A 20,325-nucleotide genomic window follows, 5' to 3' on the forward strand; every position below is an offset into this window, starting at 1 on the left:
AGTGTGGTGAGCTAATGTGTTGATAGTAGTGATAATGCTCCAATCGCATTAAAATGAGAACAAATATAGTGTAATACTGTTTATTATAATAAAAACCTGCACAAAACAGGCTTCTTACAGGAATGTGGTGAAAGATAGGAGTAACAAACACCAAGCTCTATGAGTTTCGCGTGTATCGTCATGCTTCCTCAAGAGCCGAAGGAGAGCTTGCAGTTTATCATTCTCCTATAGTTCCAGTGAAATTCAACACAGAAAATAAACATTCACTATTTAAATTTCACCGTGACTAGATTGCAGGCCAGGCCCCCCCTTCCAATGGTTTGGGGTCTCCCAAAGGCATCTGTCCATTGCATTATTGTATTAGAAAGATTATTGATAGTCTAATTCAGTGCTGTCCAACTTCTGTGGTACCGTGGGACGGAATTTTTCTGGCCTATGTGGTGGAGGGCCGATAATGGAAGCCAGTGTTGACCACTCCCCCTTTTTAAACCACACCCACTTGAAACCACACCAGTGTTATCACATGACCATACCCATATTAATGGTTGTAGTACAGCAAAAACCTGCCATACTTTCCCTTCCCTACCCTGCCTGTATGTGCAATACTTTGCCTTCCCTACCCTGCCTGTGCGTGCCATACTCTGCCTTCCCTACCCTGCCTGTGTGTGCTATACTCTGCCTGCCCTACCCTGCCTGTGTGTACCATACTCTGCCTTGCCTACCCTGCCTGTGTGTGCCATACTCTGCCTTCCCTACCTTGCCTGTGTGTGCCATACTCTGCCTGACCTACCCTGCCTGTGTGTACCATACTCTGCTTGCCCTATGCTGCCTGTGTGCGCCATACTCTTCCTGCTCTATGCTGCCTGTGTGTGCCATACTCTCCCTGCCCTATGCTGCCTGTGTGTGCCATACTCTGGTTGCCCTATGCTGCCTGTGTGTGCCATACTCTGCCTGCCCTATGCTGCCTGTGTGTGCCATACTCTCCCTGCCCTACCCTGCCTGTGTGTGCCATACTCTGCATGCCCTATGCTGGCTGTGTGTGCCATTCTCTGCCTGCCCTATGCTGCCTGTCAGTGCCATACTCTGCCTGCCCTATGCTGCCTGTGTATGCCATACTCTGCCCTCCCTATGCTGCCTGTGTGTGCCATACTCTGCCTGCCCTATGCTGCCTGTGTATGCCATACTCTGCCCTCCCTACGCTGCCTGTGTGTGCCATACTCTGCTTGCCCTAAGCTGTCTGTGTGTATGGCACACACAGGCAGCATACAGTGACACAATGCTGGCACTGATCCTACAGTCTCCACAATAACTATATATTAAAAAACTTTTTAATTTGTAGTGTACAGGGATTATTTGTCGGTTTCTACTGCTCCTACAGTCAGTACAGTAAGATAGCTGTATATATAATGCATTGATTAAAGCACAGTAAATAAAGAAAAAAATTGAGTACTTTAAGATATAAATAATAAAAAAACACAAATACAAGAGTATTATAGAAATGATACCTATATCGGCTAACAATAAAAATACATTGCAAGCTTTCGGAGCTGTAAGGCCCCTTCATCAGGCAAAATTTACCTGACGAAGGGGCCTTAGTTATTGTTAGCCAATATAGGTATCATTTCTACAATACTCTTGTATTTGTGTTTTTTTTATTTTTGACACTGGCTAATATGGTACAGGTATGGGATCCCTTATCTGGAAACCCATTATCCAGAAAGCTCCGAATTACGGAAAACCCATCTCCCATAGGCTCCATTTTAATCCCGAGCATTCTGGGTAATGGGTCCTATACCTGTAGTAGCTTTAGTTTTTCCACAGGTGCATGTGTCAATAGACACAGTAGGTTTGATTCACTAAAGTGCCTTTAAACGAGTGCTATTTATAGCATGCATAAATTTTATTGCATCTTATTTTTCGCGTCTTAACGCACGATTCACTAAAAGGATACTTGCGTTAATTTAGACGCGATGCTGTTTGCGTTAAGTCGCAAAGACTATTTTCGCTACACACGCTAATTAACGCAGCGCACACAAACTGTCACCGCGTGCGAAAAAACACACGCCATATTAGCCATACACACCATTACTTTTGGAAAGCTACTGTTCTGAAAATGACCATTTCCCTGCAAACTGGAGGCTGCATCACTCTAGGGCCAACACAGATTTGAATAAATCACACTGCAAAGTCCATATTGTGTTGCCAAAAGCTCATGAACTGTACTTTTCTATAATTACTGCCTGCCCCAAGTACCGTATTTTCCGGCGTACAAGACGACTGGGCGTATAAGACGACCCCCAACTTTTGCAGGTAAAATATTCTCAATCTCCCCCCTACAGCGTCCTAAAGCTTGTCCTCCCCAACATCATCCAGCTACCCCTAGCGTCCTCCCCAACATCATCCAGCTCCTCTAGCATCCTTCCCAACATCATCCAGCTCCCCCTAGCGTCCTCCCCAACATGCTCCAGCTCCCCCCAACGTCCTCCCCAACATGCTCCAGCTCCCCCCAACGTCCTCCCCCACATACTTTAGCTCCCCCCAACATCCTCCCCCACATACTTCAGCTCCCCCCAACATCCTCCCCCACATACTTCAGCTCCCCCCAACATCCTCCCCCATATATTTCAGCTCCCCCCAACATCCTCCCCCACATACTTCAGCTCCCCCAAGTGTCCTCCACCACCCCTGCTGCGTCCGGCTGCTTCATCCGGCTTTAAACGTAATGGCTTTATCCATCACCCCTCCCGCTCGCCTGCTGCTTCCTCCGGCTGCTTAGGTTGCGCCCCATGCGCGCTGACGTGACGTGTATGCACAGGGCGCAACCAATAAAATTAACCGCTGACCACCAATGAGCCTGTAACGCTTTAAAGGGGTCAGCGGTTAATTTTATTGGTTGCGCCCTGTGCATAGCATCACGTCAGCGCGCATGGGGCGCAACCTAAGCAGCCGGAGGAAGCAGCAGGCGAGCGGGAGGGGTGATGGATAAAGCCGTTCCCTTTAAAGCCGGATGAATCAGGCGAGCGGGAGGGGTGGTAGAGGACGCTGGGGGGACCCTGCAAGCAAGTACCCGGCGTATAAGACGACCCCCGACTTTAACCCAGATTTTTCTGGGTTAAAAAGTCGTCTTATACGCCGGAAAATACGGAAGGTGTTAATTTTCGCACAGACTAATGCGATATTTAGTGCGTCTAAGTGTTTGTGAATCATGCATTAGTATTATTTCTGCGTGAGAATTAACGCAATGCATTAAAATTAACGCCTTGCGGTCCTGTGTTATTTAGCACATGCGATATGGGACTTACATTAGCGAATCGCGCATTTTTGCATCAATTTATTGCAAAAAAAGCATGCAATAGCGCTTATCAAACTTTAGTGAATCAACCCTAGTGTATTTTCTGCCTAAAGAATCTGGCTCACCAAACTGTAGGACCGATTCACTAAAGTGCGTTAAAATGTGCGCTATTTATAGCATGCATTACAAATTTTATCGCGTCTAATTTTTCGCGTCTTAATGCACGATTCACTAAAAGGGTACTTGCATTAATTTAGACATGATGCTGCTTGCGTTAAGTCGTGAAAACTACTTTTGTGCGGTATTTGACGGAACGCATGCTAATCAACGCACAAATAGTCGCCGCGTGCGAAAAAACGCACGCCATATTAGCCAAACACAGCATTACTTTCGGAAAACTACTATTCTGAAAATGCCCATTTCCCTGTAAACTGGAGGCTGCATCACTCTCGGGCCAACACAGACTTGAATAAATCACACTGCAAAGTCCATATTGTGTTGCAAAAAGCTCATGAACTGTACTTTTCTATAATTACCGCCTGCTTCAAGTAGGTGTTAATTTTCGCACAGACAAATGCGATATTTAGCACGTCTAAGTGTTTGTGAATCATGTGTTAGTATTATTTCTGTGCACAAATTAACGCAAAGGATTTTATAAATGACAGAGGAGTATGTATAATTCTTGTTGTCGTTTTGCATAGGAAAGAAATAATTTGCTCATATTTGTCCTGAAGAATTTGCAGTTGGTCCTGTTAGAATCAATAGGTATAAAAATGACTTTCGACTCCTGGACTAAGCAGATCGCAGGGAAGTATGTGTTAATACAGAACTTAAAATAGGAGCATTTCAGAAGGGAGTTTCCAGAAGTTATCAGTGTATGGTTAGTAGTGATGGGCGAAATATTTCGCCAGGCATGTTATACAACATAAAGGAAGTGTGCTAAAATGAATGCTCATAAGTAGGCAGAAAGGATCATGTAAGTTATCAATAAGGCTATATTATATTGCTACAGTATATGAAAAAATCCCCTTTTTCCTTATGTTGCATGTTGGAGTTTCTGGAATAAAGTGCTAAAACTTCCAAAATTCTAATTATGGTCCAAATTGTAATGTTAATTAAATCAGCTCCTTAGCATGTCACAGATAGATCTATTCTAAGCAAATTTTCAGTTTGTCTTCATAATGTTTTTTCAACATGGTTTTAACATATTCTGCCGATTCCCAGCCTGCAACTGAAAATGCTATAATCACATCTACAGTGATTGTTGTGATATTTATTATTTTTTTCTTATCCATTACAGGCTCTCTCCTATTTATCTGCCATTTAGATTTCCAAACTGCTGCCTAATAGGGCAATTAAGGCTTAACAACTAGATAATAGATACACATTTCACAACTTAGAGTGGCAGTACTGAAAATATAGATATTTCAAAAACCACAAATAATAAAAAATAAAATCCAAATGCAGATCAGCTAAGAATACTCCAAACTGCATCATATTAAAAATTGATTTTAATTTGAACCACCCCTTTAAGCTCAAACCAGGTTAATGTTAATAGTATAGTTTTCATATGCACTGCCAGGGATGCCATAATATTGCAGCAGTGCTGTTAATGCAGTAGGTTTTCTTTTTGTGTCCAAGGGCGTAATTTAGAAATGGCGTCCCTCAGTTGGACCAATGTAGGCGAGGCCTTAAAAAAGCACTAGAAACACATTAACTAAGAGCATTCTTTAAGCTTCAGGGGTAACAGTACAGAGGATTAAGACAATGTTATGCCCTACTAAAAAAATTATATATAATGCCTAGCCCATTAAAGGGGTTAGTGAAGCAATGGAAATTTACCATATATCTTGCAGATTACATACAGCTTTATTGCATGTACTTAACCTGGGTGTATTGATTTAGGGGGAGATTTACTAATCCACGAACGGTCCAAAGGCGTCCGAATGCGTTTTTTCGTAATGATCGGTATATTTGCCACTTTTTCGTATATTTTCTGCGACTTTTTCGTCGCCGTCGTGAAAAAATCGGATTGGTTTTTCCACTGTTTACTATCGCTCAATACGAAAAAATCGCAAGGGCGACGAAAAAGTAGCGTAAAATACAATAAAGTCGCACCGGTGACGAAAAAGTCGCGACTAATACGAAAAATCACAATGGCGACGAAAAAGTCGCAAAATTTTCGTTTCCAATACGATTATTTCCCTTTCGGGATTCGGATTCGCGGATTAGTAAATCTGCCCCTTAGTCTCATGCCTACTGATTGGTGCCACTGGTTTCCAAAACTTACACATAGAGAAATAAGGGGGCAATAATCTCCATTACCAATTAAATTATTCATATTTTTTCCCCTGTGCTGTTGTGTTTTATCGTTTGTTGAGAAAAGCCCATGTAAAATATTTATTTTTGTTATAGTGGAAAATGTCTTATTATGGAAGATAATGTAAGAAATTTGAAATGAGGAACACCTGCCATATTTTCAAGAAATTATTCCTTAGAGTAATGCCCAGCCATGTAAAGGGAAGATTTATGTCATGTACCATGGCACAACCCTCGTGGCAGCTACACAGATAATGAAAAATGCACTTAAGCAATCAGAAGATGGCATGTTATGAAGAGGGGTCTGTTAATAGAAATATTGACACAGCAGAACGTTATACTCCTAGGAATAAGTCTGATCAGGGCATCCCTTACAGAAAACATGTCAGGATAAAGGTTATGATACTGCCTGGGTGCCTGCATATTGTGGTATAGTTAATAGTCAGTTGGAGGAAGAATGCATTTGGGATCCCAGGAGGATTAAGTTAATTGGGATTGCTAAAGCACCTCAAAATTATACAAATCATCTAGAACAACTACTTGAGATCTATATAAAATAGGAGCACCAACACACACTTTGTTAAAAAATGTATTTGCAATGTTTCTATTTTTCTCTTCTGTATCACCTGCCATTTTATTTTGTCACTGTCAGAAGGGCATATGTTGCCTAAGAATTAATTAAAGATTAATGGAGAATTTTATTGAAGAATTTGCACTGTGCAATTTTTTGCTTTTGTATGAACACCAGCAATTATCTACTGTGGGACTATTTTACTGAACTATAATATAATGTTATGATTTCTTTTCCCAAACCACAAGGCTAAACATTACATAACAATCTGAATTACATCATTATTCCAATGTGACTTGTTCCACATATACTATTTATAATTGTACCCCCAGTAACTAGCCAAATCTATGCACAGAAACCATAATAGAAGGTATGCTGCCTTCCATTGTTCCTGATTGTAAATAAATTCTACATATGTTGTTAAAGAATGTTTATGGGGTTTGCATAGTCAGGTATAGAAATAGTTAGAGAATGAATAAGTGGTACAGGTATGGGACCCTTTATCCAGAATGCTCGGGACCTGGGCAGGGGAGTTTTTAGCCCTCTGGGCAGCCGAGGCGGCTCCTCCGATGCCGCCCCCCCTCGGAACCCCACTCTTACCTTTACAGCACTGGAGGGGGTCCAGGGGAGGGCCGCATTCCGCATTGCTAGTGTGGAGAGAGCAATGTAGAGAGCATGTGTATGGCAATTGTATTCATATTTATTTTTATTAACGTTTAATTGTACTGTAGAGTGCTCTCTAGTAATTCCATCTTGATGTGAAGAATGTAAAAATATGCATATGGTAGCAGCCCCACTATTTTGATTGATTTTACCTTCCTAATTGGTATAATTGAAAAGGTAAAGAAATGTTTAAATCTAGTGTATACATTGTGCATTTGAGTGCTGGGGAATATTATCTGCACATTCATAATAAGTGCTTGGTTTCACTTATGGAGAAACAAAACTGAAACAAGCAGAGCATCCAGATTAAGTGAACAACTGGATTTTCTAGGTTTATCTATGTTTGTTTAAGGAAACTGACTGCATTTACGATAAATGCCTTGGTTTCACTTATGGGAAAACAAAACTGAGTCAAAGGGGAAAATACACAGCTGCCTTATTCTTCATCAAGAAGTAAAATATCTAATTTTCCAGGTTTAACAAACTGGTACAGGTATGGAATCTTGGGATTTTTAGCAGACGTAAGGTAAGGAGATTACAGAAAGATCCCTTATCTGGCAAACCCCAGGTTCCAAGCATTCCTGGTAACAGATATATCTGTAAAAGTATCCAGCAGACATTTGCTTCGTCCAAAAGAATCAAACTACCTGATTTTCCAGGCTTTTTATGTTTTCCAAAACTGGTTACAATCATAAAAAAATATCTTGGATTCATTTATACAAAAAGAAAACTGAGACAAAAGGGAAGTTTATTACAAAAGTAAAATATTTTCCTTTAAATGACACTAAAACCTGCTGCACTGCATAACCACACTTTGCTAGTTGTTGCTGGACTACAAATCCCAGAATAATTTAACATATTATCAAGGTTAAGGCATGCTGGGAACTCATTCACCAGTTCAGGCTTCCTTTTTTGGTCACTTTACACCCACTAAATGGTGCAGAGCTCCACATTGATACTGAACTGATGCCACAGCCGCTGCTTTATTCTCCTCTTATGTTTCTATACTTCTGGGGTCCCTATAGGAATTTTATCATATCTTGCCTGGAGGAGAAACTTACAATATAGCAGAGCTAGTGGGCATGAAGGGCATCAATTCTTGCCACCTTTGTTCTCACCAAAAATGTTTTCACTCCTTAAGGTCTAAAGGCTGGGCATTGACTATTTATACAAAGTAATCATATCTCCTCTTAAGCACCCTCAGGGTAAACAACCCCAACTTAGCCAACCTCTCCTCATAACTGAGACCTTCCATTCCATTTATCATCTTCTTTTGGCCTTTCTTTATTGCATTAATACTCTTCTTAAGGAATGGAAACCAAAACTACACTGTATATTCTAGATGGGGCCTTAACAGTGCCTAATACCCCTTATAATACAGGGCCTTGTTGGCCTTTTCTCATGCCAATTGAAAAGTTTTTCATCTAAATATTCCCCAAGGTCATTCTCCATCAAGGCTGTGTCTAACACAATACATGAATTACATATTTTTACATGACAAATTCAAACCATACATTTATTAGCATTGAATCTCATCTGCTACTTAACCACCCAGATTACCATTGTTTCCAATCTTGCTGCAATTTTGCAACATCCTGGATGGAATTAATTGGCCTGCGTCTGCAAACACTGATTACTTTCAATGCCCTCCCCCAAGTTATTAACAAACAAATTAAATAAAATGGACCCAATACATAACTCTTTGGGATACAATTAAGAACCTTACTCCAAGTAGGGAACACTCCATTGACAACCCCCACTGTAGACTATTCTTATGTCAATTTTCTATTCATGTGCAAACAGTATTGCTAATATCAACAAACTTTAGTTTAAAAAGCAAACTTTTATTTGGCACTGTTTTAAAAGACGTGGCTAAATCTAAGCAGATCACACCAGGCCTGGACTAGCACTCTGTGGATTCTGGAAAATGCTGCTGTAAGATGCCATAGACAGTCTCTATTTAGTGGGTTGGTGGGGGCTGTTTGGACTTGAAATGTCAGGGCCTGTTTTGTATCTGACTTTGGGCCTGGGATCACTGTCCAAGTTTCTACTTCATCATAAAAAGCTATTTTTTTTAAAGTTAATTTGTTTGACATGATCTGTTCCTTAAAGGAAAACTATACCCCCAAAATGAATACTTAACAAACACTTAACAAGGAAGAAGTGTGGAAGCAAGAGGCAGAACTCTGTCCATTAATTGGCTGATGGGGCCTAGCAGTATGTGTGCCTTGGCTTGTTTGTGTGCACCGTGAATCCTATGATCCCAGGAGGTGTCTCATAATTCTTAAAACGGAAGTTTTCTATTTGGGAGTACCTAATAGCACACACTACTAAAAAAGTATATTTATATGAAAATTGTTTCAGGGTTTTACATATTTTATAGAGACATACATTGTTCAGGGGTATAGTTTCCCTTTAAGCTGCTATGCTGATTATTACTTTTTATGCCATTTTCCAGAACATAATTTTAAATGAGATCCCTTAACAAACCTTTTAAATAACATTCCACAACACATGTTATAATAACAGACCTGTAATTGCCAGGCATTTTGTTACCCCACCCCCCCTTTTTTTAAATATTGCAATTACATCAGCTTTTCTCCAATCCATGAGTGAGTCTGAAAAAATCATAAAAAGTGACCTGGCTAGAGCTAAACTAAGTTCTCTAGGTACCATAGGATGTATTTATTGTTGAATTAAAATACATCCCTGAGGTTCTATAACTACATCTCCTTGCAAGTGTTCACACTTTACTCTATATTCCTGGGTGTTGCAGTCCAGCAACATTACAATAGAATACCTGTAGATTTCTAAGGAAGATGGGCTGGAGCCGTCTCCCATTTTGTTCTGCCAATCATTTGGGCCAGCAACCAGTAAATGGATCAGGACTGTTTAGCCATTCATATGAATAGACAAAACTGACAATATCCAACCATTTGGCACAGGGACAGTTTTCTATATTCAAGATACCTGATTGGCCCCTTGCTATATTCTATTATTTACTGTTATAGAGAGCTAAAATCCCTTGAGTGAAAAAAGGTATGAAAGGAGGTTATAAAAGATATACTTTAACTGGAGACATTACATTCAGGCAAAAATATATATATATATATTTTTTAAAAACAAAATGAAATACTGGCACTCACGTATAATCCACAGCTTGGCCTGGGTGCAATCCTCAAAATTAGAATGAACACGAATTGGGAAAAGAAGCCGCACTCACAGGACTTAAGTACAAAAATAAAAAACTTTTAATGGTAAATCAGTGAACTGACGTTTCGGCTGAACACCTCAGCCTTTCTCAAAGTTAAACCACACTGTGAAAGCTAACATTAAATACACTGACTGGCGGGAAAAAACAGACAACACTGGGGTGTGACGTCACAGTTTCACGCTGTCGAATACAAATCGGGTGTGAAATGTTAATTAGCATAGAATGTGTATTTCAACTGCACTGTGCAGAAGTGGGTATTGTGATCAAACCAAAACAACAATTATAGAGAGCGATACCAGGGGATAAGAAACAAGTATCAAGTGCAAAGAAACAATGTATCAGATAACTTGTTACGAGTAAATACTCTGAATTGTAAGGAGTGTAAAGGTGGCCATACACGTGGCGATCCGACGATGTTTCGTACGACCATCGGTCGCACGAAACATCGTAAGATCCGCCACACACCATTCAGGGCTGAATTGGCAGGTAAGGAGGTAGAAACAATAGGATTTCTACCTCCTTCTGCCGATTCAGCTCTGAAGGGAGAATTTTGGTCAGGCGCCTTCTATGGCGCCCGATCAAAATTTTCAAACTTGTCCGATCGGCGATCCTGCGATATCGGTCGACTCGCCGACATGCCATACACGCACCGATTATCGTACGAAACGAGGTTTCGTACGATAATATCGGTGCGTGTATGGCCACCTTAAGATACAAAGTGACATAGAGAGGAGATTACAGTTAAAGCCACAGATGAGATGCAGAACACAAAAGAACCAAAGAGTATATGCAGCGGGAAAAATTATAAAAAATAAAGTTAGTAAGATAGTGAAAAATATATATTTTTTAACAGGCCATTACAAAATTATGTCAGATACTTAAGTGAAGATGGCTGTTTGATAAAAAACATGTTTTATTATAGCATATAGTGCTCATATTATCTAATTCAACAATATACAGTAATTCAACCTCAACGATGGTTAAAAAACAGCAATAACACATTACAGTATAACCATATGTCTATGAAGATTCTCATTCATCCAGGTCATGATATACAGTATCTAGTAGAATTAAGTCTAAAACAACTGGACTTTTCTTAGTTTTTCTTGAAAACGTTTCACCACTCATCCGTGTGGCTTCTTCAGTTCAAATGACTGGTAGGGAATTCCCCGGTATTTAAACTCTTGATGGTAGTAGAGTCACAGACATCCAATCACAATGGTTCCATTGAACTTGTTCAGTTAGGTGTTAGCTGAAACTGACAGGTGTAAGAAGGTATTACAGTATAACCATTCTTGGCCGTATCAGCAATAAGACAAACACTTCCTCTCTTAAAAAAGTTTTCTGTAACAGAAACTGAAAGCGTCCTACTACAGATGTATAAAAACCAGAACCTATCCAGAAGTAAAACATCTGAGGGATGCTGCTGCACTGGTAAGAAGCCAATCTCATACTCACTAGATTACTTAAAATGAAATATTTGCTATCATTGTTTTTGGAGTAACTGAAGCAGATATCATTCCGGATAAGAAAAGAATAATATATTGCTTACTTTATTTTTTTTACCTGTTCGGGTTGAAAAAAATACAGTTAGAGGCCCCTGCTAGGTAGAAGTTGTGGTTTATTGTCTTTGTATTTGTGTTAATAACAGTAAATGTTGCTTTTGAGTCTTAGATTAAGCAGATCACTGGTAAATATACAGTGTCGGACTGGGACCCCAGGGGCCCACCAGAAAACCTTAGAACATGGGCCCACTCTCCAAACTATTTTTCATCCACTTCTTACTCAGTCTCTATCTTTTCATAGTTTTTTTTATCTTTGTAAACTTTAATCTATTCTTCTCTATATTTAGTTGTTTTATTCCCATAGAAAAATAATTAATGTCCATGAATAAGGCCAAATGGTTGAAGCAGGAGGGCCCACTGACACCTGGGCCCACCGGGAATTTTCCTGGTATCCCTGTGGCCAGTCCGACACTGTAAATACAGAACTTCTAAATGTGAGCATTTTAGAAGGGAGTTTCTAGAAGTAATTACAGGATGGTTGCTGCAAATTTAGATTTAGATAGATTTAAAGTAGATGAACCCTAATTAAATGTAATTTATTTTTTCTGCCACATTTTTTGTAGGGTAGTTAGAATACTTCACCATTGGGCCAGGCTACTCCAGCAAGCAAAAAAAGAACTCTGTGTTTGTAAGGCATATCAGTGCATCTACACATTTTATCTATGCACTTAGTACATATGATTATATTCATATCAATTTAAAGACAGTATTTTAGCTAAGTTTGATTTTTATTAGTATGTAATGAATAAGCTGACAAACATGTCAATAACAGCAGGGCTTGGGGAGAAGAATTAATATAACAATCTTGGAAGCAATGCTCATGGAGGAATAGTCATATCCTGACTGGAGATTCCTCCAACAAAGAAAGACTTCCTTGCCTGCTACAGTGGGCAACAAACTCTTGATAAATATATTTTTTTTTTCCCATAAACACACGGTAAGGTAATAATACATTGCTACAAGAAGTAAGCTTACCTTTTTTCGTTATGTCACAGTGTTGGAATCTTTGAATTCTCTTTGCAGAAAAGAGCTGTAACTAATTTTGCTATGCATTACAGTACATTTTTTCATAATACTATTTGCATCTACAATATTTAGGTGCCCCCTTGGCATTAAAGTGGTTGGGTAACCATTAAATGTACTTTTATTAAGTTATGGATGGACCTTTTCTAAGCAACTTTTGAATCCGCAATTTATTTTTATGTATGTAATATAACATTTTATATGTATTTATTTATTTATTTATTATTTATTATGTATTTTTCCAGATTGCATTTATAATTTGGCTGTTGAAGTTACTGACCAGGCAACCAAAATGGATTTACATTTTTTTTTTTTATTGTTATTCTTATTTTTTTGTTACATATATATTTCTCAGGCTTTATCCTATCTATCTTTCATTCTGTTTTCCAAACTGCCTTGTTATTAGGGTAAGTAAGCCTTAGCAAATAGCTAACAGTTACTTATTCCATGTGTTGTAGAATACAAAATGTTTTTATTGCCTTAAAATACTGCTAACTACTTCATGCTACAAGTTCATTTTTAAAGTGAACTACTCCTTTATACAACAGAAATGACAACATTAATATTTTAGTTTTTATATGTAGTGATAAGAATACTATACTCCCAAGGGTGCCATAATATTGTAGGACTGCTGTTAATATAGTAGGTTGTCCTCATTGGGTCTTTGAGTCTTCCGATGTGCAGGTTAAAAAACACAGAATGGTCTCCTATAATACACATGGTCACTTAATTGAACCCATTCAGGAGGACCTCCAGAGAGGTGGCAAAAGGACACAGGTGTTCACTAACAACATTATCATTTCATTTCCTTTGGTTGCTATTATTGGAACAGGAATATGCATTGGTACATAGCAGGACTGGACAAAATGGGGATGGTTTGAATTATTACAGCTTGGCAGGACAAGAATAGAAGCTTTTCTCATTGAGGGCGAGTAGATATTTCCCTGGCACAGGTCAGGGAGTACAAAATGCACTGTAAGCTGGATAAATGATGGAAAGGGTTGGCAACATTAAGAAATAAGACAATGTTTTGCCCTAATAAAAAAAGTTTACATAATGCTTATAGATCATTTAGAAAAGTTCATAAAAAATATTTATTTTTGTTTGTAGTGAAAATGGCTTATTTTGGAGAAAAAATTTGGAGAGAAGAGCACCTGCCATATTTTCAAGAATGTATTCTTCAGAGTAATGACCAGCCACATGATGGGAACATTTATGCCATGTACCACGGCACAACTCTTGTGGCAGCAAAACAAATCATAAAGCACGGATTTGAGCAATCGGCAGATGGCATGTTAGGAAGAGGGGTCTATGTTAGCAGAGATATAGACAAAGCAGCACGTTACCCTCTTGAGGATAAGTCTAAGCAGGTTGTTTTAAAACTCAGAGTGAATGTAGGCAAGGTGAAAATGATTAACTACCAGGGGCATCCCTTACAGAAAATATGGCATGATCATGGCTATGATACTGCCTGGGTGCCTGCATCTTGTGGTATGGTTCAAAGTCAGTTGGAGGAAGACTGCATTTGGGATCCCAAAAGGATTAAGGTAGTTGGTATTGCTAAAGCACGTCAATGTCACATAACAGATCTGCTATTTCTAGTTGAGATATATAGAAAATAAAAGCACCAACACGTGCATCGTTTTGATGTTGTGTTTATTTCCAATTGCAATTTTCTCTTCTGTATCACAAAGCATTGTATTTGTCACTGCCAGAAGGGCAAATTATGGTGCCTAAATATTCATTAAAGATTGATGGAAATAATGAGCTACAAGGTGAAGGCCTCTGTGTGCTTTTTGTGCATAATGTCTTATGCATGAACACCAGAACTCATCTCCCTCTCTCCATCTCCCTCTCTCCCTCTCTCTTCAATTGTGGAAAATAATGCAAATTTAAGAAGTAAGATTTAGGTATATGAATAATGTCCAGATCTCTTTGCTGCCATACAGAGACAGCTACAATAGTCTTATCCTATATTTAGAGAGTAATACAAGCCATAGCATTATCTTGTTTTTTTTCCATATATACCAAACTAATTGTAATGTATCTACAGCCATAATCCTGTTTACATACCCTGTGGGCTATGCATATAATATTGTTTACATTGTTTACATTGTTCAGTGTATTTGGGTTTTTTGTTACCAATAAGTTTATAAGAACAATTATATTAATTATGAAGGTGCCCATATCCTGGGATACTTAACCTGTGCCTGACATGGGTGCATTTGTTAAATCTTTATCACATAGCATTGCATTAGTTGTTCCTGTGACCTGGTAATCAACACTACTGTAAATATGCATTGACCCATAGCATGCCTTAATGTAAATTATGTACCATGGCCTCTTACATATAAAATGTCTCTCAAAAGATAACTCTGCTGCAGAATTAAATGTGAATAAATGTTATATTAGGGGGCCCATTTACTAAGGATTTTTGAAAAAAGTTCAAATTTTTTAGTTTTTTGGCATTAAACAATAGTTTAATTTTTTCTTATAAAACTGTATGTGACTTTTTTAGACTGACACAAAGCACTGCAGGTTTAAGCTGCTAATAACCATTAACAGCCTGTCCTTGACACATTTTCAAGGGGAAGCTAAATGCATTATTGTCTTCTATTTCACTTCGAAAAAAGCAATGGCACTCAAGAGCTACAAGCGGGACTAGCCCTCTAAATACTTTATTGCGGAAATGCAACGTTTCGGGGCAACATAACCCCTTTGTCAAGCATACACATAAGTGGAAGTGACGGCAATAAATACCCTGTTAATTAGCATACACAGCTTCATCAATTAACATTATTCAATATACACAAGTGATTAACTACATAAATATGAGTGTAAAATCTTTATACAAAATTCATAAAGTGTCAAGTGATATAATAGTGTCCATTAACTATTATCAATATATTGTTAATATATTGTTAATACAATAATTTATAATAATTTATATTAACATCGCAGAAAAGTGGCTTGTAGTTTACAAAATCCAAAGTGACACAGTGCTGTAGAAAAAACAGGTCCCACCGGATACTAAAATATAAAACAGTGTTACCAAATTAAAAATGATTACTAAGTTAAAAACATTCAAAGAATATCAGAAACAGCTATTTGTAAAAATGTATCAGAAAAAGTATCTTACCCTACTCGCAGCAGACAGAGACAATGTATCTATCCCTGCTAAATACCAAAGGGGTTTATTTATCTGAAATAGAAATATAAAACCGACTATTAATCTGCTATGCAGGTATTCATAGAAAACAGGACATATTAAATTCCTCATTTAACCCCTTTGGCTGGCGCGATTGTAAACGCCAGATCCAATAGCATTCTCTTTGTGACAGTATTTTCTTTTTTTCTTGTCCCTGTCTAATAATCACTTTTTCTAAAATCTGCCATCTGACTTGTGACACCTGATGTCCATGTGTAAAAAAGTGCTTAGCAAGCAATGTCTCTCTTTTTTTCTCTATTTCCTTGCCTTTTTCATTAGTCTTAATTTTCTGGGGGGATTGTGGTTGATAGTTACGGATCACAGATTTATGCTCATTGAGTCTGACTTTAATAGATCTAGTAGTTTGTCCAACATACACTAAACCGCATGGACACTTAATACAATAAATAACATCCTTTGTATCACAGGTAAAGAAGCCTCCTACCTTGTATCTAGTGCCATGCAGCGGATGTGTGACAAAAATCCCAGGGATAATACCACTACAGTGGCTACAGTTTCTACATGGATATGTACCATTGATGTTATCAGTAAGGGGTCTCTGCTTCAAATCTGATCTATGCTTAATACTCTCCCCAATGTTTTTACCCCTTCTGTAAGAAAAAACAGGTGGCAATTTAAACAAATGGCCATATTTGGGATCAGTCGCCAAAATTCCCCAATGTTTTAAAATGATGTTCATTCTTTTTTTCGCATTTATATCGTAGGAAGTAATAAAAGGGATTCGCTTAACCGTGTTCACCATTTTCTTCTTTCTTTTTAAGGCCTCTGCTCTTGGGATCAATTTTACTTCATTTCTAATTTCCATTAACGTATTCGGACCGTATCCCTTATCCACAAATTTCTCAACTATCTTTAACGACTCCTCGTCGTATAGTTCTGGGGTAGATGTAATGCGCTTAATGCGCATTAATTGACTCTTAGGCAAACCTTTAAATAGCCCTTGTGGATGGAAACTGGATGGTCGTAACAAATTATTCTTATCTGTAGGTTTACTGTAAACTGAAGTAACAAAACTAGAACCAGAAACCGTTACCATCACATCCAAAAAATGCATCTCAGTCCGGTCTACCTCCAGGGTAAATTTGATGGTAGAGTGAACAGTATTCAGATGGAACAGAAATTCATTTAAAAGATCTAATGTACCAGTCCAGAAAAAGAAGGTATCATCCACATAGCGCATGTAACTATGTATAAAAGGCTGATAGGAATTATTAGAAAAAATATGTGTTTTTTCAAAATTATCCATAAACACATTAGCATATGCAGGTGCCATGTTAGCACCCATGGCGCAACCCTGCACCTGCAAAAAATACTCTGTATTAAATCTGAAATAATTTCGGGTTAAAACCATTTCCAACAATTCACAAATAAAGTTCACTTTAAAACTGTGCATTTTAGTTTCACTTAAATATTGCCGAATACATTCAATTCCTTCTTCATGCGGAATAGAAGTAAAAAGATCCTTCACATCCAATGAACAGAGAAAAAAATCCCCAACTGGCATAATGACCTCATTTAGCCTATTTAAAAAGTCAGTAGTGTCAACCAAAGCAGGTTTTAGGGAGGGAAGTATCTCCTGCAAAAAAATGTCCACATAAATCGCCGGTGACTGCCATAAAGATCCTACATTAGAGACAATTGGTCTACCTGGTGGGCAATCTAAACTTTTATGAATTTTTGGTAAAAAGTAAATGCTAGGCACTTTTGGATACTGTGAAAAAATTAATTGATAAATTTCTTCTGTAATAACTCCCTCCATCACTGCAGAATTCAAAAAGATATTTAACTCATTTTTAAATTTGAATGTAGGGTCACCATCCAGCTTCCTATAATGTAAAGCATTATTTAACTGCCGTGCAGCTTCCTCCTCATAATCGGTTCTATTCAAAACCACGGTACCTCCACCTTTATCGGCCTTAGTGACAACAATGGTCATGTTCTGTTGTAATGATTTTAAAGCATCTCTTTCAACATTAGTTATATTCGACGTTCTTATTTTAGAAAACGCATCTTTGCTCTGGAAGCTTTTATTAACTTCCAACATAACCACTGCCTCAAAGGTATCGATAGCAGTAAAGGTACCAGGTGGAACAAATGAACTTTTTTTACCCAATTTACTTTTTAATGACACCATAAATTTATCCGATCTCATAGTACTTTCTTTACTTGAAAAATAAGCTTGTAATTTAAGCGAACGAATGAATTTATACATATCAATAGTAAAAGAAAAAGGTTTAGATACACAAGTTGGCACAAAGTTTAAACCCTTACTAAGCACAGAAAGTTCATCCTTTGAAAGTTCATATGCAGACAGGTTTACTATAGTTGTTACCTGCGATGTCGGCGTATCCCCCGGCTTCTGACCGTTGATGTTACTGGAGTGCCTACCACGACCTCTCCGTATTTTTCGTTTCCTCTGAGTTTTCTTGGTGCTAAAAAAGAAACCGCAGAACTTTGAGAAGAGGTGGGCGAAGTGTATTCTGATCCAGAGGAGCGCGCTAATGACTTATCCAGTGCAGCTGAGGAGGAAAAATGCTGTTTACGATATACTCGTCTTGTCTCCTTCCAGGTATAGACTTCATCCTTTTCGTAATCCATTGTATCCCTCTTAAACTTACGCAATTTTGTTTGCAAAATCTCCTGCTGCAGCTGTTCCATTTTCTGTTCCAATTCCTGTAACGAGTTGCCGATGTTAGCCCCACTTGCCGCCTTATACTCCTCCTCCGTGGAGTGGATCTGTTGTTTCAACTCCTTACTTTTTAGCTGTAATTGTTGCAGGGTAAGCGCAATCAAATCAAGACTGCAACGATTTAGAATGCATCGCCACTTAGATACGAACTCCTGGTCCTCTCTGAACAGTGCTGGCTGTAGCCCAATCCTAAGACCTCGCGGTATTCTCTGGGCCCTAGCATACTCAGCCAGTGCAGACGAATGTAATGTCCACGCGACATTGCGACGCTTTAACTGTTCCAATTTGCGAAGGACCTCGGTGTCAGTCGGTGCGGAAGCCGTTGGTAAGTCTTGTACCGCATGTAAGATACGTTTTCGTTCTGTTTCTGTAAAGCCAAAGGTTTCTGCTTTCCGATCCGTCGTAGCCGCTATATCCGCAAAGGACATGATAGGGAGGTACTATCTCCCGGGGTGCTGTGTAGGTCAAGCCGAAAATGCTCCACAAGTATAGACGAAAGACTTTACACGCACACCCTTCACTCTCCTCAATAGTTATCGCTCGGTGCTCACTGCGGAGGGATCGGCACCCTCCAGAAAAGTCCAATTCGAAAAAAGCAATGGCACTCAAGAGCTACAAGCGGGACTAGCCCTCTAAATACTTTATTGCGGAAATGCAACGTTTCGGGGCAACATAACCCCTTTGTCAAGCATACACATAAGTGGAAGTGACGGCAATAAATACCCTGTTAATTAGCATACACAGCTTCATCAATTAACATTATTCAATATACACAAGTGATTAACTACATAAATATGAGTGTAAAATCTTTATACAAAATTCATAAAGTGTCAAGTGATATAATAGTGTCCATTAACTATTATTAATATATTGTTAATATATTGTTAATACAATAATTTATAATAATTTATATTAACATCGCAGAAAAGTGGCTTGTAGTTTACAAAATCCAAAGTGACACAGTGCTGTAGAAAAAACAGGTCCCACCGGATACCTACTTGACAAAGGGGTTATGTTGCCCCGAAACGTTGCATTTCCGCAATAAAGTATTTAGAGGGCTAGTCCCGCTTGTAGCTCTTGAGTGCCATTGCTTTTTTCGAATTGGACTTTTCTGGAGGGTGCCGATCCCTCCGCAGTGAGCACCGAGCGATAACTATTGAGGAGAGTGAAGGGTGTGCGTGTAAAGTCTTTCGTCTATACTTGTGGAGCATTTTCGGCTTGACCTACACAGCACCCCGTGAGATAGTACCTCCCTATCATGTCCTTTGCGGATATAGCGGCTACGACGGATCGGAAAGCAGAAACCTTTGGCTTTACAGAAACAGAACGAAAACGTATCTTACATGCGGTACAAGACTTACCAACGGCTTCCGCACCGACTGACACCGAGGTCCTTCGCAAATTGGAACAGTTAAAGCGTCGCAATGTCGCGTGGACATTACATTCGTCTGCACTGGCTGAGTATGCTAGGGCCCAGAGAATACCGCGAGGTCTTAGGATTGGGCTACAGCCAGCACTGTTCAGAGAGGACCAGGAGTTCGTATCTAAGTGGCGATGCATTCTAAATCGTTGCAGTCTTGATTTGATTGCGCTTACCCTGCAACAATTACAGCTAAAAAGTAAGGAGTTGAAACAACAGATCCACTCCACGGAGGAGGAGTATAAGGCGGCAAGTGGGGCTAACATCGGCAACTCATTACAGGAATTGGAACAGAAAATGGAACAGCTGCAGCAGGAGATTTTGCAAACAAAATTGCGTA

The 20,325-nt window shown here is 38.9% G+C and overlaps 1 pseudogene; it reads left to right on the top strand.

Annotated features, from left to right (window-relative positions):
- Nucleotides 1-15,020, top strand: part of LOC100497939 — an 82,222-nt pseudogene extending 67,202 nt beyond the window's left edge.
- Nucleotides 15,021-20,325: the final 5,305 nt, after the last annotated feature.

Source organism: Xenopus tropicalis, chromosome 7 (genome assembly GCF_000004195.4).
Source record: "Xenopus tropicalis strain Nigerian chromosome 7, UCB_Xtro_10.0, whole genome shotgun sequence".
Lineage (NCBI taxonomy): Eukaryota > Metazoa > Chordata > Amphibia > Anura > Pipidae > Xenopus > Xenopus tropicalis.